The 27653-nt window shown below is 39.6% G+C and overlaps 1 non-coding gene across 1 annotated transcript; it reads right to left on the bottom strand.

Annotated features, from left to right (window-relative positions):
• Positions 1–713: 713 nt before the first annotated feature.
• Trnaq-uug lies at positions 714–785 on the bottom strand. The gene has a single exon. It is a non-coding gene; the product is annotated as a tRNA-Gln (tRNA).
• Between the last annotated feature and the right edge of the window lie 26868 nt (positions 786–27653).

Below are 27653 nucleotides of genomic sequence, written 5' to 3'. Positions count from 1 at the left end.
CAATAGAACTCGTAAATAGATTGCATGACTTGTAGTGTAGCCTACTAACCTATGTAAAACTTAAAGCATGTTTCTGAATTTCTATTCTATTTCTAACAGCATATAGTAGTATAGTTTGTTATTATACGGGACGTTTTTTGGACGGTGTGGTGTGCATGTGGGAGTCCAAATGCATGCTGCATGCTGGTGATTGATCACCCCCTGCCAAACACCCTAGAGGTGGCTCGCAGGGTATTATGTAGATGTAGATGTAGCGTACATGTTTCTTAGTTCATACCCTTGGAAGTAAATATTAGTCCTCTGGCGCATGTTAGAGATGGTTCACCCCATACCAAACACCTCCGTAGTTGGCATAAAGAATAATATGTACTTAGAAGTATATTTGTTTCTTATGGTAATTCTCGGGGAGATTGGTGGCCCTATGGGCAATTATTGGGCGACTGACAGTAGGCTACTTTTTTAAATTTCGGTTACAGCCTTCGGACATTCTAATATAAAAATATGCCACCTCAAAACTTATTTTATTTATTCCTGCACCACCGAAAACAGCTCCTTTGGCCAATTACATAGAGGTTTAAAAAAAAAAAACAAACATACGTAAGCCGCGAATAGGGGCAACCTACTTAGGCGGGACTCGAACCCGCGACCTCATGTGGGGTAGGCAAGGATTATATTCCGCCAACTCCACCACCGTGGCCGGCAAAAATATTACAAGGTCCCACCGAGATTTGAACTCGGATCGCTGGATTCAAAGTCCAGAGTGCTAACCATTACACCATGGGACCGTTGAGAAGACTTCATCACTCAGGGGGTTATTGAAATCTTCAGATCCAATCCTCAAGAGGAAGGCTAAGAAATCGCTACCATTTACGGCTACCAAATTTTAACGATCTTGCCTAAAAAAAACTGGCCGATTCTTCGCATGGACCGGTAGACATATTAATGCGAAAGAAGAAGATACGAAAATATTCTTTAAGATCTTAAATATGGCCTTTCTTCAGACATTTTAGTTACATAAATGCCTTTATACTCCATACTACCAAATAACTTAATAACAATAAGCCAATAAAAAATAAGAAACAAAACAGATGCACATGCATGAACATTTTTGCATACCAATAGTTTGTGGTGCGCGTAGGGGCATGCAGACCTGGGCCAAAAACTATGGCAGCGGAATGAATTATGCATGCATGGTGAGAGCAAGCCCCCTACCACATTCGATCAAGAGTCACAGTGGAAGCAGGCGCGCCGACTTACAAAAAATATTGGGGGGGCCCAAACCGGGGATCTGGCCCTGGGAAATTTTATAAGTAGTGAGTTTTAAGTTTTTTAAGCATTTTAGAAGAGTCATATGATCAACATTAGAATCCTGATAACTCGAATCTCGATTTCTGGACACTCCGGGGAAAATCGACAAGCCTGACACATTTTTTCCTCACACCCATAACGAATTTTGAGGGGGCTCGGGCCCCCTCAGGCCCCATGGAGTCGGCGCCATTGACTGTGGAAGCACCCATATGTAGCTTAGTGCATGCAGTGGAGGAAGAATCACCCCCTGCCAAACGTTTTAGATGTGACTCTTCAAGGACTTTATATCTACATAATACCCTGCGAGCCGCCTCTAGGGTGTTTGGCAGGGAGTGACCAATCACCAACATGCAGCATGTAAGGGGACCGCCACGTGCATACCGCACGGTCATAGAAATATTACACACTAGCTGACCCGACAGACTTCGTCCTGTCAAAAAAATTTGTAATGTGGCAGTGTTTTGTTCCTACCTTTTTTATATTCTTTGCAAAACATTATCCTGAACAGAACCGTCACCCTGGTAATAATTCGGTGTGAATTAAAAATAATTAAATAAAACACTATAAGCATTTAAAAGTAAGTAATTTTAATCATGTAAATCATAATTATTAACAAAAAAAATCAGTTCTATTTTCATTGTAGTGCTTTGTGATAAACGATGTTTTTTGTTTGATTACCTGGCGCATAGACAAACAAATCTGATGGTTTTCCAATACGGGAACAGGCAACATACAATTGACCATGTGAGAAACATGGGTTTTCCAAATTAATACCACAAACACTTAATAGATTTAATAGATTTCACTCAATTATTTAATAGATTTCACTGAATGGCAAGATTCAACATTGATGTGTGCTTTGAAGGTCTTTGATAAAATGGGTGAATATGGAACAATCCAGCGATTATCTATCTCAATATCTTGTTGATTTATTTTTACAATTGTTGATCTTCCATTGTCTGCTGTCGATCGGCGACGATACAGTGGATAACCGTCATTACCAGTAATTGTTTCCGATATTAATGTCCGTGGATATCGTTTCGAACATTTACCATCCATCATACACGGTGAATTTTGATTAAGAGTTCCACAGGGACCATGTATCATGTTTTTGATAACTACCTCATGCAATCCAGGATCTACTTGTACATTAGGGATTTCAGCTGATATCACTGCATCAACTTCATTTGCCCTTATCTTTTCAACCAACCAAATCAAAATGTGTGCATGTGGCAATCCTCGTTTCTGCCACTCCACAGAATACATCCAGCAGCGTGTCTCACCAAACACATGATGTTTTACGATGAAATCCATCAAAGATTTCAACTTTTGTCTAAAGACTCTGGCTGTAATATCATGACGATCAATGGGTGATTTCCCAGGGAATAACTCCTGCTTGATTTCTATCCAGTGTGGATTGCATGTAAATGTGATGAACAAATCTGCTGTACCATAATGACGAACATACGACATGGCATCTTGAGCATATTCGTGCATATGTCTAGGGCTTCCGATGTATGTTGCTGGAAGAATTGTCATCCGTCCCACATTCTGTGCATTGCCATCTGTATTAATCGCATCTCTTATACTCATCAGATCGGAGTTTAGTTTGATTCAACCTGATAAATGTTAATCTCTCCGTTTCAATTTTAACATACATGTCAACAACATATTGGTGATATAATCGCCGACATTTCAATATGTGATTGTCTTCATTTTCCCGAATCATTAGGCGGTATGAATAATAATTCATTGAACTTACTTTTTTGATGATTTCAGAACCTGTAAATATATTTTGTTTTAATAACATTGAAATATAAAATTAAAATACATAATATATTGACTGAGATATTATCGCCATAGCTAAACTAATATTTTAATTACCTGTAATGGGATTTATCATTTTTATTGAGAAATCATAGCCATCTTCACCTTGCCAAAATATAATGGGATATTGCAGTGCATCATATGAGCGGTGTGTTTCCTTTATACGTTGTAATTGATCATTCCGACGATGTAAAACAATATCACGGGATTCAAGGTTTTCTCCAACTACAACGATAGCAACTTCATCAATAGTTGGTGCATTAAAACGTCTTGCATGTTGACCCGCAGGTGTTTTATCAGCTCTGATTACAATTTTGTGATTGTCAGATGGCATCAGATCAAGTGCAGTTTTAAACAATATAATCAATTGATTGTGTTCATGAAAAAAAGTTTGTAATTGTTCTACAATAGGCCTCTTTACTAAATTGTTATATGCATAACGCTGATCTATTTCTTGTTGTGAATTGCCCATAAAATAAATTTGCAGGAATTCATAGTTGCTAGCTGGCACTGGTTACAATGAACCTGCTCTGTGATATATTTGGCCTTGTATCTGTAAATTAAAAAATATATATATTATATTTGTAACAAAAACACTATAAAATAAAATAAATAAGCAATGTGTAGAATAAATTTATGTATTGTCAGTGATCAAACTTAAATAATATTTGTTATTATAAATTATGTATCAGAAAATATTGTTCGCTAAAATAATTATGATTAACTGCTTAATACATACCTTGAAAGTTGGCATAAAATTTTCCCGAACCACATTTGTTGCCCCAAATGAAGTCATTTGAAAGCAATTGTTATATTGTTGGATATTTTTCAAAAAGTGTATGGAATCTGTTCCTATTCCTGAAACCAATGAGTACAATGGCTCTGGTGGTGGATTCAATGGTATTAATTTCACTTTACCATTTGCGCAACACAATCCATTGGCTTCGTTTTTGTATTTTAATGCTTTACAATGTGAGCAAACCGAGTTCATAGAACCAATAACAACACATTGGTAGTTACTGTAGTCAATTGACACATCGTAACTGAAAGCAGCTCGATTCAAATTTGCGCGATTATTAGTTGAAAGTCGTGCTCGCGCTTCACGTGTTTGTGATATCCTAATTCTTTCATGTTCATTTCGGTCGTCACGTTCTTGTGCAGTACGATTAGATCGGTAATTAGCTTGGTTTGTAGCATTTCGTGTTCTTCTACTTAAATTGCCTCGTCTTATAGGAGGCATTATTAAAATATTGTGTCACATGCAATAACTTTTTTTTCATAGGTAGATAACAAAACACTGCAAACAAAACAAAAGCACACTCAGTAGAGTATAACAGAAAATCCAAGAAAAACAACACCGGCAAAGGCGGCAAATCGACATTGACAGTTGTTTTTTTAATTTGTTTTTTTTTTTAATCTGATATGACTTGAAGTCAAATCCTCTAAAGCCATACCAATGTTTTATTTTTTTGTCGACTGCCGAAAGTAAAACAAAAAAAATAATATCGCGAAGCCAACCAAGTTGTTATTATTATATTTTGTGACTATTCAATTTGGTCGGGTCCGCGATCACTTTTTTTTAGTTTCGGAACGCGACATTAAATCCTCCAACGACGTATTCTGTGCTCCAACGCACACACGCACACTGTTTTGATAGATATGATTGAATTTGAACTTTGTATAGCGGTAAGAAAGTGCAAATTTACTTTTTGACGTTAGGAACACACCTACATTTCTTAGATAACAGTGAGTGCTTGTAATTTAATATGAACTTTATATAATAGCAATAAAGCTCAAATTGATTCTACGTTTTAGTTAGAAAACGTTTGTATGTGAAAAAGAAAAGGGCTGTTTTTAGGGTTTTCCCGGCAATTATTCGATTTTTTATCGCCGTAAGAACCATCCTTGGACTTCAACGAACATTTTAAAAAAAGAATTGGCCAAATTGGTCCAGGCGTTCTTGAGTTATGCGCTTACCAACACATTTTGCGATTCATTTTTATATATAAGATTATCATTTAGATGTCCCGCAATCAAATTCAATTTTGCTCGTTTTTGATTGCAATACCGTAGGCTCTTTGTGATGGTTAGATCTTTTTTCACATTCCCAATTCTGTCTGCCCCTCCCAATACCCCCTTCTGCGTTAATTAATCTTACAGGCTAAAGAATAATGGATTAAAGGACAGAGAATGAGTGGATAAATTCCCTACAAAGGTAGTAACCTTGAGTTGCTTTGCTCCACGCACGAATATCTAGTAGGAATACAATTTCCTCAGAATGATTTTCAAGTACACTATCCACCGCTTCCAGGATTGAGCCGCGGCTGTAGTGATCGCCTTTTCATTACGAAAATTCCATTTTCAATCTATCAAATTGGGATATAGCTCGAGTATAAAACTCATTCTTTATGTCCAACAAAGGTAACTGAAACAGTTGAAATCCATAATAAGAAAGAGATCGAAAAAATGAAAACATACTATCCTTCGTATTAATAAATTTATTTATTACTGCATGTCGTGAACGCCGGCAATAATGATCCATTATTTTTATTATCATTTCCTTCATTTTCATTTAATTGAAATACAAGATTTAATTTGAGATCTTAGTTTAGGAACTGAAAACCGTGACTGAAATTAACCAAAGTAGCACAAACAGGTAAATACATTTTGCGGAAGAGATAAATGGACAGTCATCGTATCGAAAAAGTGAAATAAGATCATCATATAGTTTTAGAAAGGGGGAAGAGGTACTCGCTGTAATACTGCATCGGTAAGCCCATCACTTCATGGAGAGAAGTATGATCTTCTGAGACCTCTAGAAACGTTCTTTACAATATTTTATCCAAAAACTAGATAAAAAACGAAATGGATTTTCAGGAAAGTAATATTTACTTCATTTTTAGAGGAATTTCCTCAAAAACTATGCGAAAATAGGAGAAGGCCGAAATCAGAGGTTAGGGTAGGTAAGATAGATGCTAGGTAGGTAGACTTCCACAGCGCTTTAATCGAAAAGCATTTCACTGAGCCAAAACTAAAGACAGCACTCCTTTGAGGCGCACCACAGAACTGCAACAAACGTAACTCTTTCCTATTTTTAGGGGCACAAGAAAGGACTAAGACCGCCAGAACCGTTTGTGCAAAGAAAATGGTTTTGCGAGTATTTCATAACCCTTAGCGAACTATCCGTCTTTTTTCTTTCCCCAGGTACCCGCAACCTGTCAATTTCCTAAACCCTTTTCGCACACTTGGCATCCCCCGCCATTTCCCCACGAGAGAGAGTACTTGAATCCCATTGGCTGTTGACCATACGTGACTCTATGGGTGTAACATCTGTCCACTGACCACCCCCAAATGCCCTCCATCGCTTTCGCCATCCCTCCCCTTGACCACGGTCCCTCTGCAGTGACCACCGATGGATTGTCCGTCCACGAACGGCTGATGGATGCTCTCTGACTCGGCAGTTCATCATCTGCGACACATGGATATCTTATGGCCCGCTGCACACACGGACAAGAAGTCGAAGCCGAAAGAAATATTCTTCTTCGTCTCTTCTTTTCTCACCCCTTCCAACCCTCTTGTACCGTTGCTTTCACTTTGGATGGTGACCACAAGAAGGTTTGGTCTAGCCCTCACCTCATATGAGCAAAGCCTTTAAAAATGTTCCTCTTTAATCCCCTTTCGCAATATTTCGGGAGCGAAAAGCCGCAGGAGAAACAAAGCCAACCCACACACATTCGGATAGATATTTCGGAACGTACCGTTACTCTGACTAATTACCCAAAAACGACCCATTAAGCCTTCCGCCTTTTCTAAGGCTCGTTGTTTATAAGTCCCGTGGAAAAGTGCGGACGCTCAATCACTTTACCTTCCGCAAAAGTGCGAGAAAGGGTGGGTAGGAGAGGTAAGTACCTATTCGTCCCATCCCCGGGCCTTTTTGGGGTGAATCCACTTCTTTTAAAGCCGCTCAGGGTCCCGCTAGGGCGAGCGTCGATAAATATCTCACGTTAAAATGGGGAGATATGATCTAGCTTCCCTTGATTGACAGCGACCATTTTGTCACGAGCGGTAGAAAACGTTGGGGCGAAAGAAAATCTGAAGAAACGGCTGTCTCTTTCATTTCTATAAGTTCTCCCTCCTGACCACCCTCCCGTGTTCACATCTAACTACAAACCCCATCTTTCTACCATCCTTTCGCTCGTGTTTTTCCGATGAGCTAAAATGAGTCCAAAAATAGGTAGTTTTAAAAACCGTATGCATGTGAATCTTTACGTCCACACTCTTTAGCGGGAATGTTTTCGTTTACGAGTCCTAAGGATTGAAGACATCAACTTTGTAGCAATACTTTTGGAAAATAGTGGTGGTGGTGTTCAAGCTATTCGTTACCAGTTAAGCTAAGTTCATCAAAGTATCTATTCCTCTGGCTTCGCCTAAAATTGCACCTCAGCATAAGAGCCACTAAGAAATATCTGAAGATAAAAGCCAGAGTAGAATCAATACGTGCGATAAAATATATATTTTTTTTAATACCAGAGCACACATTCTAGGTATAAAAATTCACAGTCATACGCATGTTTAATTTCAAAATGCAATGATTACCACAATGGGAAAATAAAAGAGCAAAGGACGTAATAAATGGAGAAAAAGGTTAAATTGGAAACGAAGTTGGAAAATTGTAATTCTTCCATTCTTTAATGGCAAACAATATTGCCACTCTCCGCACAAAAAAATAAAATAGCTGATATTTATTCTCAAATCATCAAAGCACCTAATTTACGTCCTTTTTCTCCAAAATTTTATGCCCTAATATTCATTGGATTCATTCTCACGACAGGGCGTAATTTGAAAAATTACTGTACCCATTCTTGGCCTGTAGGAATATAATTCGTAATAGCTCATTCTCGACGTAGTGAAAAGCTTCGGGTCATTTTTAAGAAATAGTGGCTTTCCCAATATGCAGCATATAAAAACAGAGAGTTTGACTCATAGTATCATACGAAACGTAATTAAACTCACATTAAAAATAGTTAACTGAACATGTAAAATTATTACGTAGTTTATTTCCATGCATTTCATTGTAAAAACAGTTATTACGTAAAATCATATAATGCATTTGATAATAGGGACAATTGACAGTTCTCTAATTTTTGGTAGCTAATCACAGGATGTAATTTTTGCAGGAGTGGGCTAATCTTCACCGATAAATCTGCATCGTTATTAAACTGGTTCCCTGGCTATTGGCTTCTATCACCGAAAGGTTTTCTCATGCGCGTGGTTCACCCTCAAGGCGAGAGCTCACATCGATCGTATCCATGCGCGTATTTGACTTATATTTAGTAAATAGATGTATTGGCACACCACAACATGTAATTTTGGGAGAGCAGTCCATGTTAGTGGAAGTAAATTTTTACGCCACTCTGAGCAGACTAATGGTTAAATGTACGGATCAGATAGACCAATAGGGTAGCTTCCTTCATCAAAGAAAACGAAATGCATTGATTGCTATTCGTTACCCACAGTTAGGGTTTTCATAACATACACATTATTTGGTTTTAGAAATCCCACTTTAGACGAATGCCAATGGTCAATTTTAACCACATTTGAAAAAGGCCAGATTGGCGCCCATGCGATTCCACTCCACGTGACGTCACAGGGACCTAGTTTCTACACGAGAGGATAGGAGTTTTACATCGTCTGAGATTACCAATGCATGCATGAGTCACAGAGCTCAGGGAAACATTTCTTAATAATCACTTATTAAAATTGTCCAAGGTCGGAAAGTTTCCTTCGTTTGATAAGGTATTAATAATCCATATTTAAGCCAAGCGCAGGTAGCAGAGTACCCTGCTAGCAGCCTGTGTCGTATCAGTGCTCAAGCCTCGCCTCAAGGTCACCTCACAGGGCGGCAGCGGGAACCAGAAACACGTCACACGGACTTTTCCCATCATTCCTACTTAGCCGTCGCGTTTTCGCGCGCTTGAAAATTTTCACTTTTCATTTAATCGCGAAAAATAGATATCGCCATTCGAAAACCTAAGAGCGTGATATGGAGTAATAATCTTTCATTTACGCAATAAAAAATAATAGGATCCACCCTATTGGATAGATGTGGAGTATATTAATTGAAATACGGCGATTGAAATGGTGTGCACGAGGGGCAGACAGGAAGAAGTTTTGAAATCAGGAAGAAAGAACATTTAAGTGCTTACAAAAATAACAAAGATGAAAAATTTAATTTTGCTAAACACTTAATATGCAACTGCCATAGGAGCAATTTGAAAATGAATATTTTAAAATTTTGCAATGACCGTCGTGAATTGGACTCTACATAGCAGTTATGAATTTTAAAAATTATTGAAAGTCAGGACAGTACTCTTATTAATGAATATCTTTGCCCATCCAACAGAAGTTTCAACTAGACTAAATTTTAGTGAAGTAGAAGTTTATGAACCAGAACCAAAGGACTGCAAAAGCTTAATCATAATATAGCATTATGAGATGGCATCTGAAATTCAAGAAATCAAATGTATCAGTAAAGAAGACATGGGAGCATCATATCAAGGTAAATACGGAAAACGGGCTTCAGCAGGCCGCCAGAGAAGTTCTAGGGAGAAGAAAATTTGCTAAGAAACAGCCATGGATCATGGATGATGTCCTATTAGATCCCATTGAAGAACGGAGAAAGAATAACAATTCGAAAACTGAGGAAGGATAAAATAGCTACATGAGCATAAGAAACGAGATACATCGTAAAGCGAGAAAGACTAGAGGACAGTGGATGAAAAATATTTGTGAAGACGCACAAAACAATCTTGCACATGTGAAAGAAGAAGCCACCAATAGGATCGTGAGGAACCACTTTGAGGGACGAGGCGTAATACGTAATACCCCTAGGGACAAAAATGGCGAACTAATGATTGGAAACGAAGACAAAGCGAAGAGATGGAAAGAATATTTAGAAGGGTTATACAACGGAAAGAGCCTGAGAACGAAAGCTATCGAAAACGAAAGGGAAGTGGATAAAGATGACAGTTGCGCCCCAATTTAAGATCAGAATTTGATGCGGTAGTAAGAGACTTGCGGAGGAATATAGAGTGAATTTAATATGAACAATACGAATGAAAGGACAAAAGGACACTTAATTCAACGGAGAAAATGATAAATTGTTGTATCTAGTCCCTTTGAGGCCTGATGCTAGGGTTAAGATAGAAGAAGGGTACATAAGCCCAATAAAGCCCCAATAAAACCGTTTTATTAACATAGACAATAGACGTAGACAATTTGCACCTATTATAGCAATTTTGATTATTTTTGATGAAATTATTCACATGAAATCCACCTGACAACCGGAGAGAGATTCTTTAACTTCCACGTAAATGTATGTTTTGCTGTAGCCTGGAATTTTACTCGCCTTTGTTTCTCATTTCCAAAACTTTTCTAAATATCTTATAGGCATTTACTCCATGGTTTCCAGATCACCTTTGTGAAATTTCACTGTCGCAATAAAATTTCCTTCGGTTCGTGTACACAAATTCTGTAAAAGTTTTAGATTATTATACTTTTTGTGGCATCTAAGATGTATCTAAAGTCGCAATGTCTCCATTTACCATAAACTGAAATACTATCCTCTCCATACGGACTCTGATAAAAATGCAGCATAAAAATAACAAAGACTACTCATCCCGACTACCACATACGTGAAGTGAAAATGAATTTCAACAGCCTACGAGATTGATGCTGGAAACCTACCGATGTGGACAAAATTACAACGTAAAAATAACTATTCTATTATTAGTATTCAATTATAAATAATTATTCTATTTAACTGTCCTATTAATGTGTTGCCAAAATTAATTTCAATGTCGTTTCCATTTTTAGCGACTCGAAGTCTACGGTTGAAGTAGCCCATATCCTTAATTGCCTGCTCCTCTCATCCACCCCTGTCCCTCCACCGTTAAACTCTCCAGCTATCACCGGTCCTTCTTCCACGCAGCCGCCAGCTTCAAGAGGAGGAAGGGCTTTTACTTAGGAACAAAAGACGTGCCCGCGCATATTTACGGGAAACCACGCCCCTCCCCCATCCACTCCCACCTGGCTGCACCAATGGAGGGCGACTATTCTGATGACAAGGGAGGGGGATTGGCCGGGTGGAGCGGTTGCATGCTAAGGACCCATCTCGCAAAGCACCCTGTTTGACGAAGGTGGAGAAAGGGCCTGCACTGCAAATAAAAATAATCACAAACGACTAACCCTTGTCTCTTTCTTTCTCTCAGGGTCTCGTGTCATCCTTGCGGAGGATACAGGGGAAGGGGGCGCCGATGTCGAAAGAATGAAAGGCGACGCCCTGTCTTGAAAGCGCCACCAAGTAGCTGTCAATAGTTTACGGAAATCCTTCGCAACCCTTAACAAAGGGACTCTCCGGGTGGCCGCTAAAGTTTCAAGACCGACACCGTTAGAGTTTTACTTTAGAACGATATTGGGATTTTTTCTGAGGTGTCGCAGAAAGCTCAAGCCTTTATTTCCGTATTCCATGTTTGAAGTGTTAGCAAAGAACATCTAGAAGGGAATGAGGCAACCACATACCATTACTTAAAGTATACATATAGTAAAGGATAAATATAAATGAAATTAGGCTCCTTGGAAACAAATCCATCGCAGTGGTGGATCATTTCTGTGATGATTTTTTAATATATTTAATGGAACAATTGTATCTGAAAACATTTTTCTATGGTTTGAACTATTTCCTCATGGATCCTTCAATTTAGATCCGAAACTTATGAAAATGAAATTGGTTTCGGTTTTATGTCGAAAGAAAACACAGTGCCACAATAATTATCTACCAAGCACACAAGTTTTTTTTTTAATTTCCCATCAGCATGTTATATAAAACACACGCAATTAATTATAGTTCGTACAATATCTTTTACCTAAAACTTTTACCTTTATTTCAGTCATTACTTAAGCGATTTAAGTATCATTCATTAAATTCTTTCACATCTTATCACATTTCTACGTAATTTCAGCCATTTCAAAACGGATAATATGGACGCAAGAGCCATTTATTTGCAAAAGACCTTATGACTGTACACGCTCGGAGCAACTGGCGATAAAATCAATCATTTCATGCGTTACTTGCTGAAATTGTTTCCCAAAAGATCTAAAATCTCGCTCTGAAGTGCTGAATTCCTTCATAACTGGTGGGTAAAACTATTTCTTCGCAGATTAGACATTTACATAAATGAAATAGATTCGCGACCGATCCCGTCAACATGTCGTATCATCTAGTTACCAGGAGTAGCGGATTCAAATCAGAAATTCCGCCTCGAAATAAAATAATTAACAATTTTTTTCCGAAATCTTTTACTTTCTACTTTGTTAGTGAGCATCATGTACTGAGGATGAGCCAAATGAAGGCATAGTTAAGGTACTTATTGTCAGAGAGAAAAAATACACCACTAGAAAACCCAAAATATGTCATCTAAAGGACGTAAAAATCGTAGTTAAACACGTATTTGTGAAATGCTAATGATTATCTTCCCAAAAAGCTACCCTAACCGCCAAAATTCACGTCTATATACGCCTCTGGCCATCAGAAGATTATAATTCCTGTACAATATTTTTTTCTGGCTCGCTTAGTAATAATTACGCCGAGCATATTGCTCACCTACATCTACATAATACCCTGCGGGCCACCTCACCAGGGTATTTTGCAGGGGGTGACCAATCACCTACATGCAAGAGGACCGCTACATGCACACCGCTTTATGATGAATATCGTATAAATAAAACGCATATCAAATACTAAATTTCGAAACACCGGCTTTGAGGGCGCAGCTCAGAGAGCGTGTCTGAAAATCTGAATGCACGCACTCCATTCCAAAATGAGGAGGTTTCTGGAAAAAGTTTTCCCAGCCGCGGGCTGCATGAGTGAGCGGTGTTTTTCCTCTCTTTTCCTCGAAGTGGAATCTCGCCGTTGGGGGCGTTCGCAGGGGCGGTGTGGGTGGCTGGTTGTTCCGTCAGATGAGCGCAAGCCTCGCTCAATCCTCGAGGTTGCGGACGCGTGGGAATTCCTCGGGCACACCTCCCTTCATATTGCTCCCAGTAGTGTTGTTGTTGGTGTTGACTCGCTCGCGTGTTTTCGTGGCGCACCCGCCCGTGCCAACTTTTCCTCTTCCCGATCGCCTCCAGAGATCTTCGCCAATATTTCGCACTCTTAATTCCTTCTCTGGAGCCCTATCCAGTAACTACGTCTCCCCGTTTCCGAGATTTTGGAATCGAACTTTATGTTTCCGTCTCCGATTCTGTGCAGAAATTTTTGATCACGGAACAATCATCGGCCGCGCGTTAACTAAAAATTTAACAAACGCTACCAACGCCGTAAATGCAAACGCAGCATCCAGTCCTATCATGCTATCCACTATGCTTTTACTGCATTGTTGAAACAACTGTCAACTGGCTTCGCCTGTAGCTTTATTTAATTCCTGACTCCGTACATAATCATGCATTTCCAATAATTTTTAGTACACATACCGTGCCAATATTGCAAATTACTCGTGACTTCTTACCAACTTCTGCAGCACCACCTTCGCGTTAAAAATATTCAATAACTTACCAGCTGGCACATCAGTTTTCGATTCCGAGAAACGGAAAGTCATTTTTCGAGACAATCCGTCATTTCGGCAGTTCTCGGACGTGTATCAGTGGCGGGAAGTTCGGATAGTTCATTCCGAAATTACGACGTCTTTCTGAGAACCAACCGCGAACTATCCGAGAGATTAGCTTACATAGGGCCCCTGTATACAGTATCGTCTACGTCTACATAATACCCTGCGAGCCACCTCTAGGGTGTTTGGCAGGGGGTGATCAATCACCAGCATGCAGCATGCATTTGGACTCCCACATGCACACCACAAATCATGGCTGAAGTTCTCTCACTACGGTGCAGCACCGGATCCGGGATAGGACAAAGGGTCCTGGAAGGTAACCTACCTGCAGTAGCGGGGGTCCGATCAAAATTAACATTTCATCCAGCGTAAATTGGATACCCAAGCCCCTCTCTGGATGCGCCACTGCGGTTAAGGTGCGTTTGGTGGGGACATGGAGCAGGTAGTCCCAAGATGGGCGTGGCACACCCTCCGTAGGGTCCCTAATCCCGAACACCTTCCTCGACGCGTTCACCCTCGCTGGCCCATCTCTTGGACCCTCCCAGGGGGGGGCCTCCCTCCCGAAAAGTGACCGCTATGACTGCAATTTGGAAATCAATCAATCAATCCAATAATCAAAATATGTTTTTTTGCGTCGTACTCCTGCCAATCGTGCGATCAAGTACGTCTTTGAACCGTGTTTCTGCGATGAGAAATAACGATTTTGTTAGCTTTGCTAAACACGTGGCTGCGGACCATCGGAAAATGGCAACAGTGCTTTGGAATGGATAAGGTAGCGGGCTGTTTGAATGAGTTACGAGCATGATTTTGCCATCTGGTACCGCTCATTTGCACGCCGAGGCTTCAGTTAATTTACCTTCAGTTCCACGTAGTCTCCGACAGATAACCTGCGTCGAGATAAAGGGTCAATTATTCCATAAGGCGGATATTGAAGGGTTAAAGCAGTCGAACTAATTCGAAAATTCGAAAAACACCCAAGAAGTGACTACGCTGTGTGAGTTATAGACGATGACTGCGAGTCCCTTTACGTGTTATATTATTACGTAAAATACGCCCACCAGGGGTAACAACAACCTTGACCTCTTGGCGGCGAATATTTCAGAGTGCGTAATGAGAACTGAGGCTATTATTATTGACCACAAGGCATATATTTCATACTTCGTGGTTCATCTACATATACATAATACCCCGCAAGCCGCCAAAAAAGCGTGTGGCAGGGGGTGTTAGGACACCAGCCGTCTACACATAAAAAATGAAGTGCTCTACGAAGTTGTGACTAGCATTTATTAAAGTCCTTCATGGTTCGGGGGAAAAACGAATTCCCACATATATCCGTTTGGCAAAACATCTCTCTTAATTTATCGCTTCTATCGGATCTGGAAATATAGTTTGGCTCTAATATTATGTTCTCCGTGTCGCTCTTAAAGATATCCATTCTCAATTGTTCAAGCAATCTAAGCCTAGCGCGCAGCCTACGAGTCTCCAGCGGCTCTCAGCCTAATTCGCTTAACATCTGGGTAACGCTGTCTGTACGCCCGTAGCAGTTTTTGACGAAACGCGCAGCCTTCCTTTGTGTTTAATTCAGTTCACGCATTAAGTCTTTCTGTACCGGATCCCATACGCTCGCTGCATATTCAAGGTACGGACGTACGATTGCGAAATTGCACCTTTCTTTCACTTGCTCATCCGAAAATATTTCCACAATACGCTTGACGAATGTCTTCAGGGCCATGCCACAGATATTCCTTATACGTGTTCCCCACGAGAGGTTCAAGGTTATCGTAACTCCAAGGTACTTCACTTCGTCTGCTGCCTTTATGTTAATACCATCCACAGAATAAACATGGTCATAGTTGGTCGAATTCCGCAAGAAATATATCGACATGCATTTGTTCAGATTAAGTTCGAGTCCCAACTCTTGGCTCCACAAATTAACGTTTTTTAATTCCGATGATAGAATTTCATAGAATGATCACTAATTTCGCGATAGATGACAGCGTCGTCAGCAAATAAACGCATTATACTGCTAATGCGGGAGCAGAGATCATTAGTGTATATAATGAACAACAGGGGGCTGATTACGCTTCCTTGTGGAACACCTGATGTAACTTTTACTACATCAGAGCTAATTCCGTCAAGAACTACTTTTTGTTTACGATCTCTGAGGAAGTCGCGTATCCAGTTTACAAATGTTTCGTTTACTCCGCATGACTGCAATTTGTATAAAAATTTGTTGTGAGGTAAAGTGTCGAAAGCTTTCTTAAAATCTAGAAATAGTGCGTCAACTTGTCTTTTCTATTCACCAGATTTTATAACATCGTTAAGAAAGAGCGCGGGCTATGTTTCGCATGATCTACCTTTTCTGAATCCGTGCTGACAGTCATGGAGGAAGTTACGTCTGTCCAAGAAAGTCATGATATTGCTAATGACGAGATGCTCAAGTATCTTGTCTATGATAGGTGTTAATGAAATTGGACGTTAGTTGTCTGGGGCATGTCTGTTTCCCTTTTTAAATATGGGTGTAACGCTTGTAATGTTCCAGTGTAGCAGTAACTTTCCTTCTGATAGTGATTTCTTGAATATTATCTCTAAGTAAGGTGCGATCTGTGGAGGACACGCGCGGGTATTCCCTCCGGACCCGGAGATATAATATTCTCAATCGATTGTAGTTGTGTAGTTATCCCATCAAGTTGTATAGATATATCTTCCATCGATTCCTTAGTACATGGGATGTCTAAATTGAATTGAGTATCGTCAGTAATGTATACACTTTCGAAGTGGGAGTTTAATGTGTTAGCTTTGTCAATATTTTCGGTGACAAGTTTACCATCTTTATCAAATAACGAATCAACGGTTGAATGTTATTCCTGAAGCTCTCTCGCGTACGACCAAAAGGATTTAGGATTTTCTTCGAGCACTTTTTCTTTTACCTTTACTTGAACTTCACTTTGAAGTACTTTTCTTGAACTTTCGCATTGATTTTTTAGTTATTGAGCGCTATGCAGCGTAACTTTCTTTAGCTTCAAGTTCCTTCGATTTATTACATAACGTAATGGACTTACTGTACACGTTGTATAGTTTTCTCTGCTTCCTAAGTTCCCTTCTGACATCGTTGTTGAATTTATTATTTAATTAATGAATTTTTGTTTTTGAATTTTAGTGTACAATTAAAAATATGAATAGTTTCTTTTGCTCTCCCGAAAAGATGCTATTTTTAAGATACTTGTTTTAAGAACTTAGACATCGCTCTATATAAGTTAGTAAGCTATAATACAAGTCATCTATTCTATTTCTGAGTCCCAACACTGCCGTTATAGTCTCTATTTGATCGTGGAAAAGAAGATATTCTGAATCAGTCTGTTCTACAGCCTATCTCACTTAATTTATTTATATAATCTGATCTTCTGTAGTATGTTGGCGCTCGTTATATATGGCTAACGTCGCCGGAAAATACGCTGCTCTTGAATTTATCATATATTATTATAGTATTCTACCGATTCAGGTAGGTTTACTACTCTCCGTCCACTTCACCTTCTCCATTCTTCGCCACATCCACATCTCGAATGCCTCCAGTCTTTTCTCGTCCTCCTTCCTAAGTGTCCATATTGCTGCACCGCAAATCGCTACCCTCCAGATCAGACTCTTCACTAACCTTTTCTTTAAAATCTTACATAACGATCCTCTCAGAAGCTCCTTCCTGCTCATGAGCGCCTCCTTTGCTAATGCAATTCTCCTCCTAACGTCCTAACCACTGCCTCCGTTTTCCTCCAACGTACTGCCCAAATAGTTGAACTACTCAAGTTTTTCACCGCCCACCTTTATATTTCCCACATTCCTCGCTCGTGTTGCTTTAGAAAAACGCACAACCTTAGTTTTCTTCTGATTAATCCTCATCCCATACTCCTCGTAACGTTCGTATAACGCATCCAATAGAACCTGAAGCCCCCTCGCTGACTGGCTAATCAACGCCTGATCATCCGCGATTCTCACCTATTTGAACATCATTCCTCCCACTTTTATTACAGCTTCTAACTCATCCCACGCTTCCCTTGCCATCTCTTCAGCGTACACGTTAAAGAGCTGCGGCGATGGAGGACAGCCTTGCCTCACTCCTCTGCCAATGCTTGCCCACCTAGATTCTCCGTCCGCTACCCTCACATGCGCAGTCTGGGCCATATACAGATTACGAATCAGTCACCTATCCCTCCAATCCACACCTAATTTCTTGAAAATATCCATTAACTTTACCCAGTTCTCTCAATCAATGATTTTTCAAAATCCACAAAGCAGGCATACACGTCCTGGTCATATTCTAGGCTCCTCTCCACCAGGCATCTCATTATCTCTATTGCGTTCCGAGTTAACTTCCCTTTTATTTCATTTCTCTGGAGAAAATACGTAAAGGGACTCGCAATCACCGTCTAAAACTCACACAACCTATCCACCTTTCAGGTGTTTTTTGACTTTTTGAAGTAGTTCGACTGCTTTAACCCTTCAATATCCGACTTAGGGAATAATTGACCCTTTATCTCGACGCAAGTTATCTAATCGGAGACTATGTGGAACTGAAGGTAAATTAACTGAAGCCTTGGCGTGCAAATGAGCGGTACCAGATGGCAAATTCATGCTCGTAACTCATTCAAACAGCCCGCTACTTTGCCCATTCCAAAGCGCTGTTGCCATTTTCCGGTGGTCCACAGCCACGTGTTTAGCAAAGTTTATTTATTTATTTATTTATTTAAGTAAATTTCACATACAGCCGTAACAAAATCGTTATTTCTCATCGCAGAAACACGGTTCAAAGACGTACTTGATCGCACGATTGGCAGGAGTACGATGCAAAAAAACATATTTTGATTATTGGATTGATTGATCAATTTCCAAATTGCAGTCATAGCGGTCACTTATCGGGAGGGAGGCCCCCGCAGGGAGGGTCCAAGAGATGGGCCAGCGAGGGTGAACGCGTCGAGGAAGGGGTTCGGGATTAGGGACCCTACGGAGGGTGTGCCACGCCCATCTTGGGACTACCTGCTCCATGTCCCCACCAAACGCACCTTAACCCGCCACTGCTGCAGCGCGAAGTAAATATTAATGGGAACTCCGGTTTCCAAAATCAGTTCCATCCAATAGATGCAGTGAAAAACTTTATACTTAAGTAAAAGTATTACTTAAGTATAAATATACTACTTACTTACAACTAACCCTATTTATTATTTCTATCTCTACATGCGAGGAGTTTGGCAGGGGATGACTAATAACCTGTACATAGCATGAAATAGGTACGTCGATAAGCACCACATTCAATGGCGTAGCCAGGACGATGTGTTGGTTCGGGAACCACTCAGAGGATCTGGAGGGTGGGATCCCTTCCTCTGGAAAAAATATGAACATTTATATTTCTAGAAATCACATTTTTGGCACCTAAAATTAGGGAGGGGAGGCGATAGAGCATGGTGCCCGACAAGCGATGATCTATAGGTTAAGCGGCTGGTAGAAGCACTAAAAATGAGCATCTACGAATACAATGTCTTCAAACCCAGGTGCTTGCTTTGCTGTCAAACCGAGCGCAAAGCCGTGGTTCGTAATGCTGCTTCCCAAAAATAATAGTCAGTAAGTATTAGAATTGATTCCCAGTATTGTTGGAGTAGAATAAATGTTTTAATATGCTTCATATTAGTAATTTTTCTGCTAAAGTTAATTGTTTTAGGGGAGGAGCAGGTGCCCCCTAAAATAAAAAATAGGTTAAAAATAGACTAAACCTTTTAGATAAATTCAAGATCAGTGTCTTCTCTGACGAAGTTAACAATATCTTACGAACGCCAACATACTACGGTAGATCAGATCATATAAATAAAATAAGAGAGATAGATTGTAGAACAGACAGATTCAGAATGTCTTTTTTTCCACGATCAATTAGAGATTATAACGGCAGCGTTAGAACTCATAAATAGATTAGATGACTTGTAGTGTAGCCTACTAACTTATGCATACTTTAATGCATGTTTCCGAATTGCATTATTATTTCTAACAGTATCTGGTAGCATAATTGGTTAGTAAGCGTGACGTATTTTGGATGTGTAGAGTGCATGTGGGAGTCGAATTGCATGCTGCATGATGGTGATTGATCACCCCCTGCCAAACACCCTAGAGGTGGCTCGCAGGGTACTATATAGATGTAGATGTACCCTCTCCTGGCTACGACTCTGACCGCATCGTTATAAAAATGATTATAAAAATAACACCGGCCGACTGATTTCTTCAGATTGGTGTGGGTTTCAGCCAAGAAATGCGCTCCATAACACTTGACTATATCACAAACATAGTTACACGACAATCAAAATTTTGATCACACTGAAATGCTATAAAACGAATGAAAATAACACGCCCTACTTATTTGTGCACATTAGTTTGGGATTAGTTTGGGATCCATGTGACACTACACTAAAAAAAAAATTAACATGATAAGTAAAACTTTTCTAGCGATTAAAAAAATAATATAATCCATGCATGGTTAACAAAAATAGAATGCTAAGAAATTTTAAGATGAAAAATTCATTTTAAATGCAAAAAAGAAATGCATATAAAGATGAAAGAAAGTAAACAAGAATTAATCGTCCTGGCTAGTGATAAGAATCGATTCAGGAATTGCGAAACTATTAATATCCCTCACTGTATTAGGAAAGAGGTAAATTTAAAATCTTTCTGTCCTAGATTACGTTTCCTTAATATTTTCTTATGATTCTATCTGGTGAAGGAAAGAAAAGAATGTATTTTCATCATCGGATGAAAGCATCGCCACGAATAAGCTAAGTTAATTAAATATCTTGTATGATATACGGCACAACGTGGTGGAAGTTATTAATATTAGTAAAATGAAACACTGCAATATTTCCACAGGATTTATTCGAACACGACGCGTTTAGTTATTATAACAACATTACAATGATGCCCTTGATAAAATTGCTGTAACAGCGAAACACGTCGTGTTCGAATAAACCTAGTGGAAAGATTTCAATGTTTCATTTACCTAATAATTTAGTAAAGATTATGCACATGGAGTTTTCTATTCCAGATGTTGAGGGTGGATGAGGAGTGGATCTTATGACATCTCCGCCCGAACTCACAAATCGTGTCGTAACTTTTAACTCCAGGCGTGTTTTTGTCAAGCCGTTTCCTCTCTACCACGAATCCATGAGGCAAAATAAATCATGGGAACCTGCTGAACGAAATATTTTTATCCACGCCGAAATATATCGACGCTCCCCCGTGAGAGTCAAGTCAGCGAATTCTGAGGAAATAGTTCAGCGAGTTACGATTGAGATAGTAGTAAGAAATATTGAGGAACTACTCACGTAAGTGGAACTAATTGGTGTTAAAATTCAGATGATAACCTCTCCATCAATATGAAACTCAAACGGCCACGATCAGAGTACATGACAGAGAGTGAATTTCTTAAAAATTACGACACAGAGTGAATTTCTTAAAAATCACTACATTACGTATACGGTGTAAAATGCATTCTTTTAAGTGACAAGGCCGGGGCTATAAAATACTATCGGGGGGTCTACGTGGAGGGTACATGAATTATGGAGGAGTGTACGGCGAGAGAAATGCATTTCAGGGGGAGGTTCATTAACTACTTACTTTTTATACCACAGCCGCAAATATTTTGGGGAAGGATTTGAATCCTTTAACCCTCTCCCCCTTCTCAACGGTGTTGATAAGTAAATAGGGTTAGCTCTTTCCAAGTTTTCCAATCCTCGCTGCAGCAAGTGGATAAAAATGATTTTGGAAACTGGAATTCTTATAAAAATTTAAATTACGATGTAGAGAGAGAAATGCAACAATTAACTGTATTCACAATAATAGGGCATTATTCTGAAACTACGAAAAATACCCTAAAGCTCCATCACCTCTCTGTAAAGGTACTACCTCAATACCTTGATGCAAAACGTCCTATAACACAATAAAAAAATAAGAGAAGGTGGTGACGATTTTCAAATATAATACGTAAATATTTATTTCATATAGGGAGAAAGAAGACTGCCTGGGCCACACGAGGTTTTTAAATAATTTCCATTAAGAAAATATTTTATGTCATTTTGATATCATTTTAAATACAATTTTTTAATCCAATTAAGAAGGTAGTAATCAATCATATTGTGAATAAGATGGATGCATAAAAACATGATACCAAACTAAAAATTCTATCAACATCAAAGTAATGTTATGAGCGAATTTAGCGTTAAATCGATGTGTGAACTTTTGAAGAAGTACCTATATTCATTCACCAACTGCATCTTAAACATTGAATAAATAACAGCTTGATTCGTACTGGGGTCGTATGACGGCCCGATGCATCAGATACGAAAAAAAACTTTGGAACCTACGCCATCTGCGCCTTCAGAGAATACTTCGAAATTCGGTATGCGTCTGGAAGTATTCTCTGTGGATTCATTTTCGAGATTAATAACATCTTAATCCGTTTTCCCTCTCTTTCCAATTATTCGCAGCCCAAGTTGCTCAATGATACATTGACACTGCAAGTCAATGCCCTAATGACACCTTAGGTTACTGTATCCACTGGCATGGAACTGTGTCCACGGTGAAGCCATCAAGGTGAACGACCCGCGTTCACCTTAAAAGAGTTGCGCTATATTTAAATGGCGGAAAAACTTTCACTACTGGAGATCGGTGGAAGATATCAGACGGGATTTTGCTCAGGTGCTTATAAACACATACCGGCAGAGGTTGTTTGCAGTGAATGTGTAACGAAGCAGATTCGTCATTCTTTGTTTGTCATATTTTAGAATTTCTCACATCCATTCGAGACCCGGCAAATATTTTGGAGATATCAGTTTTCGCTCAATATATTCGCTTACGCAAGGCCCCATGTTCGAGGCTCATTAGCTAGTTACGTCGTAATATCTCATAATACAATGCAACCTTCAACTTTGCTTAATGCTACCAAAAGTAAAAGACACGATTATCAACAGCTTGAGAGATATAACAAACATATTTCAAGGAGCATGGAATGTAGCTCAATTCAACTACAGCAATTATGGCTCGTAATTGAACTTAAACCTCTTCAGTTATCTGAAGATATTATAATGCAGAGGGCCCAGAAGGGTACCCAACGAGTGTACCAAAGAGAATACTCTTTTCGAGGTTACAAGATTGGTAAACGGAGCCGTGGGAGTGACATGCGGCGATGAATACCCGCTCACCTGGCAAACAGAAGCCACCAAGAACACATGGAGGGTACCATCTGTAAGTGCGTGGAGGCCAAGTCTATTTTGATGAAGATTGGTCTCAGGCATAATTACGTACAAAGTGGGTATATGCATACAAGGGTGGGTAGCACAATGGACCTTTTAAGCCCAATGCCCAGGTGACAGCTGATGTAGCCCCACCAATAAGGAAATATAATCTAATCCAACCCTAAGATTCTTAGATCCCTCCTTTTCCCAAGGCCCTTCCGTTCTCTGAGGTTTTTTTTACTGAAGCCCTTCATTAGCTGCCACAAATACTTATCTCTCGTCTTCTTCGGAGGACTTTTATTCAAAAATTTCTCTCTAATACATTCCACGTGTAATTAATTTCAGGGCTTCCTAGGCTTAATTTCAGGGTTGTCAACCGAGTCAGATTTGAGTGCAGGCAACCTAATTATTTGATCCCACCATTGCCTTCTAGGCTGATTCTATTTAAAGGTTTACGTTCCAATACCAGGCCATGTGAAGTTCCTACCCCAATGTGGTGGCACCCCATACTTTCCTATGTTAGACACCCCTTAAACCTATCTTTCAACTGCTCATCATGAAAACCTGAGTTTATCCAAACCAATTTATGAGTCGTAAAGTTTTCAAATACGAAAACAATACGTAGCACATTTTAAGTAAGTCATTCACAATATTCTTGCAATTCTAATATTAATTGACTGCCATATCCCCCTGTCAAACAGCCTATAGGTGGCTCGCAGGGTATTATATAGATAGATCAGTGTTTCATGGTATGGCCTATCCACTGGGCCCTTATTTGCCTTAAGATGCTCTACAGTTTGCTTTTTACCCCTTATTATTCGGTAAACCTCGATTCTTATCCTAATCGACCTTGAAATAAATATTTATCGCCCGCAGCCAGGACCATGTTTAAAAGGCTTTTGTTCTTCTCCAACCAGCCTTTCCAATGGTCTATGTATCTAATCCACACAGAGCCGATACGAATTTTTGCACATTTATTCCAGGAATTTGTCCTAGATCTATATGCATCACATACAAAGAGCATGCTAGAAAAGCTACGAACTCATCGTCCTTTTAATAAGAATTAGAGCCGATGGTTTATCTAAATATGTTGTAAAAACGTTAAATAACCACTACACTATTTAACGAAAGACCATTTTTTTTTACTCCACGGTGAATTTTGTTGTATCATTTTATGTCTACTAAAGAGAAAACCTTTTGATCTTCTCTGTTCTCAAATCTATTCCTCTGATTTGGAGTTAGGATCTACTCTCTACTGTACTATGTAGGGTCTCTCAAAATGTACTTGGCATGGTCTGCAAATTTTTCTCGCACCAACTAATTTTAATAAATGAATGAAGGAACAGCATGCATTAAATTGGCGGCCCACCAATGGCTTTCAACAATAACCAAGTCATCACGCTCAAATTTAATATTTGCGTACTCGTGTTACCTATCTAATTTTCTGTTTGTTCCTACTTAAAACTACAAAAGATTCCGAAAACCATCTGAGTATTAAAATTTCCATGACGGGAATCAAACTCGAGGTTTCCAGGTAAAGCCAGATATCCTAACCACTAGACGACGTGGCGTGGTAGACCACTAATGTTCTCGAGCCACAAAAGATCATGAAGCAACCAATTGAGCCACCATATCAGTCAACCACTCACGGGAAAGTCAAGTTCGAAATAATTCAACGTTTGATCGCTGAAAAAAACATTGATCGTTAATTGCTATATTAAGCACTTTGTTCTACACACAAAATTTACGTTTACGCGCTCGTCGACTTGCTCGCCTCATACCATATAGATCTCTCCCGGACACGAGAGAGAGGCAGCGTTCGCAAAACTTAATGCTTTCTTTGAATTTGTTTCAAACTTAATCCTTCACAGTTTATTTACACGAGCTTGGTAATATTTTTTTATTGCTCAAAGAAGAAATTAATTTCCGTAATGGGGTAGATTTCCGAGTTAAGTCCGCGTTGTCATTTTTGATGGCGATGTTTCACCTTCTGTGCTGTTGACGTCCACAGGCCAGGTTGAAGTGGAGATCGCTTCTACGGTGTCCGATATGTATACGGCAACGCCAGACTGAGAGGGTTACCAGGAAATCTACGCTACTGCGAATCTGAACGCAGCGAAAAATTACCTCAGAAATTTAATTTTAAATCATAAAATATCTAAGGCCATCAATCCTTTGCTTACCTTAAAACTTCGTTTGCAAATCACAATGAAATTTCACATCGACCGCAGTACAAAAGACAGACTTGTTTGATGACGGTTCTTAAACATTTCCGAGAGAGATAAGGTCCGCTTCCTTGGAATAGACGGGGGTTGAAGGAAAGAGTCGCGGCGAGATGTATCGGTGTGGGTGGCATGTTAGGAGCAGCTGCATTGCATTGCTGTCCCCCTCGCCGGGGTGCTCCATCGCCAGGAGACAGACGATCTTGCGGGAGGCGGTGGTGACAAATGCACCGAGACCCTCAAGAACCCTTTTGTTGAGGAGAAAGGGGGTCGGAGAGAGAGAGAGAGGGCCGCTAGGGTCACCCACCCTACCTGGACGAGATGAGTTGGTACACCTAGGGTAACGTGACGGATTATCTTCTCAAACACGGCCGAGTGGAACGGTGCGCGTCGAGAAAACCGCATTTTTAAGGGTCAACCTGCGGTCAGCCGAGAAAACAAAATAGGAAAATTGCCTCCTCCGCCACACACAGGCAAACGCACCACACACACACAAGTTTCATTTAGGTCCATTAGTTTGCGAAACTTGGGCAGGTCGGTGTTTGAGACCGGCGAGGCTCAAGAAAGGCTTTGGTTGAGGAAGGATTTTGACTCAATGGCATGGTCGAAGTTTTGGGGGGGGAGGTAAAAAATGTACGAAACCTGTACATTCAAGTATATGAAAACAAAAATTTCCATATTTTCAATAAATTTAATCTTAGATAGTTTAGTAATTAAAATGGAGTTTTCAGAATTTAAATAATTTTTCCAGGAACACTTGGGGGCAACGAAATATCCCCGTTTCAACAGGGGGGGGGGAGTATCTTCAGCCTTGCTCAATGGTGTTCCAAGGGGGAGCAAAATATTTCCTCAGAGAACGAAGTCGGAAAGCTTTTCGCGTATTATAAGGGAGATTCAGGAGTACCTGATTAAAATCAATTGATGGATAGCTATGTAGAATCTGAGTTTTTCCCGGCGTATGCTCTGCAGGAATATTTCTCGGGTTTCCCACCGGGTGTCGTATCGGGTTATAGTTCCCAACGTTTCCATGACTAAGTCCGTCATTAGCCCCTGATGACGATGACGGACTTACTCATGGAAACGTTGGGAACTACAACCCGATACGACACCCGGTGGGAAACCCGAGAAATATTCCTGCAGATGGATAGCTACTTTAGCGCCCATCATGTAATTATGTGACTTCTATGAAAATGAAGCTAATGCCAAAGCATAAGCAAGGAATACTTAAAATATACAAAACAATTCATCACATGCTAGATATGATATATATTATTCTTGATGGTAGCAAGGTTTGGACGGTAACGGCAGCAGATAAGTCAAGAGTGGAAGAATTGTAAATGTGGTCCTACCGAAGAATGATGAAGATATCGAAAGGATCTACCGAATGAGGAAGTGAGTAGAGGAGTGAAAGAAAAGTCTTCTAAAAACAGTAACGCAAGAAGAACGGTACCACTTAGTCGGTCACATCATGAAACATGGTGGTCTGATGAAAACTATCATTGAGGGACGAGTGGACGGGAAGAAGACCCCGAATGATTTACATAGGACAGGTTGCTAAGGATGTAAAAAAGAAGAAATGTCGTTATGAAAATGGTTGCAGATAAGAGAATGGAATGGAGAACTGCGTCACGCTAATCCTCCGATTGTTGACTTATGATGATGATTTATATTATTATGATGAATATAAAGATCATTAAAGTCTAACTCACTTGCGTAACTTCAATTATAATAATTTTTAAGGCTATCATTAATAAAAATGGATGTGAATAAGAAGTAAGAATGAAAAATGATTATAAATTTTCAAAATCCATGTTTTTTAAATATAATTACACCATGTACTATTTTAATACAAAATGTTATACACCGTAAACGCGGGTTACTTGAGCCCTGTGGTCTCACTTGAGCCTAAAAACTGAAAAATGAAGTTTGGTTCTCTACGTGCTCTCAAAATTCTAAATCTCTCATTCAAAATTCTAAATCGCCAACAGGCGTTATAGGCAATACTTATTTCTTCGCAGAAGAAACGCAGATGACCCATAAATGCGGTGATGACAAAAAAATTGACACGAAGCACACAGCGAAAGCCATAGTAAAATTAAGACGGAATACCGTAGGTACTATTTACACGAGTTATTATCAAATAATGTCTATAATAGAAACAGAATAGGTACGTTACCCAGATAAAAGGCGATAAGGTCGCTCCAAAAACCCGAAGAAAGTAAAAAAATATGAAATAAAATTTCCATTACTACACTTATTTTGATTTAGAAGAACTAAAAATGTCATATATGTAAGCAATTTTGTGAAATATCTTACGCGAGGAGTATTTTTTTAAATTGGGAAGTCAAGGGGGAATTTTCTGTGATCGTTATATA

This window comes from Ischnura elegans, chromosome 2 (genome assembly GCF_921293095.1).
Source record: "Ischnura elegans chromosome 2, ioIscEleg1.1, whole genome shotgun sequence".
Lineage (NCBI taxonomy): Eukaryota > Metazoa > Arthropoda > Insecta > Odonata > Coenagrionidae > Ischnura > Ischnura elegans.
This window is presented reverse-complemented; position numbering and strand designations above follow the sequence as displayed.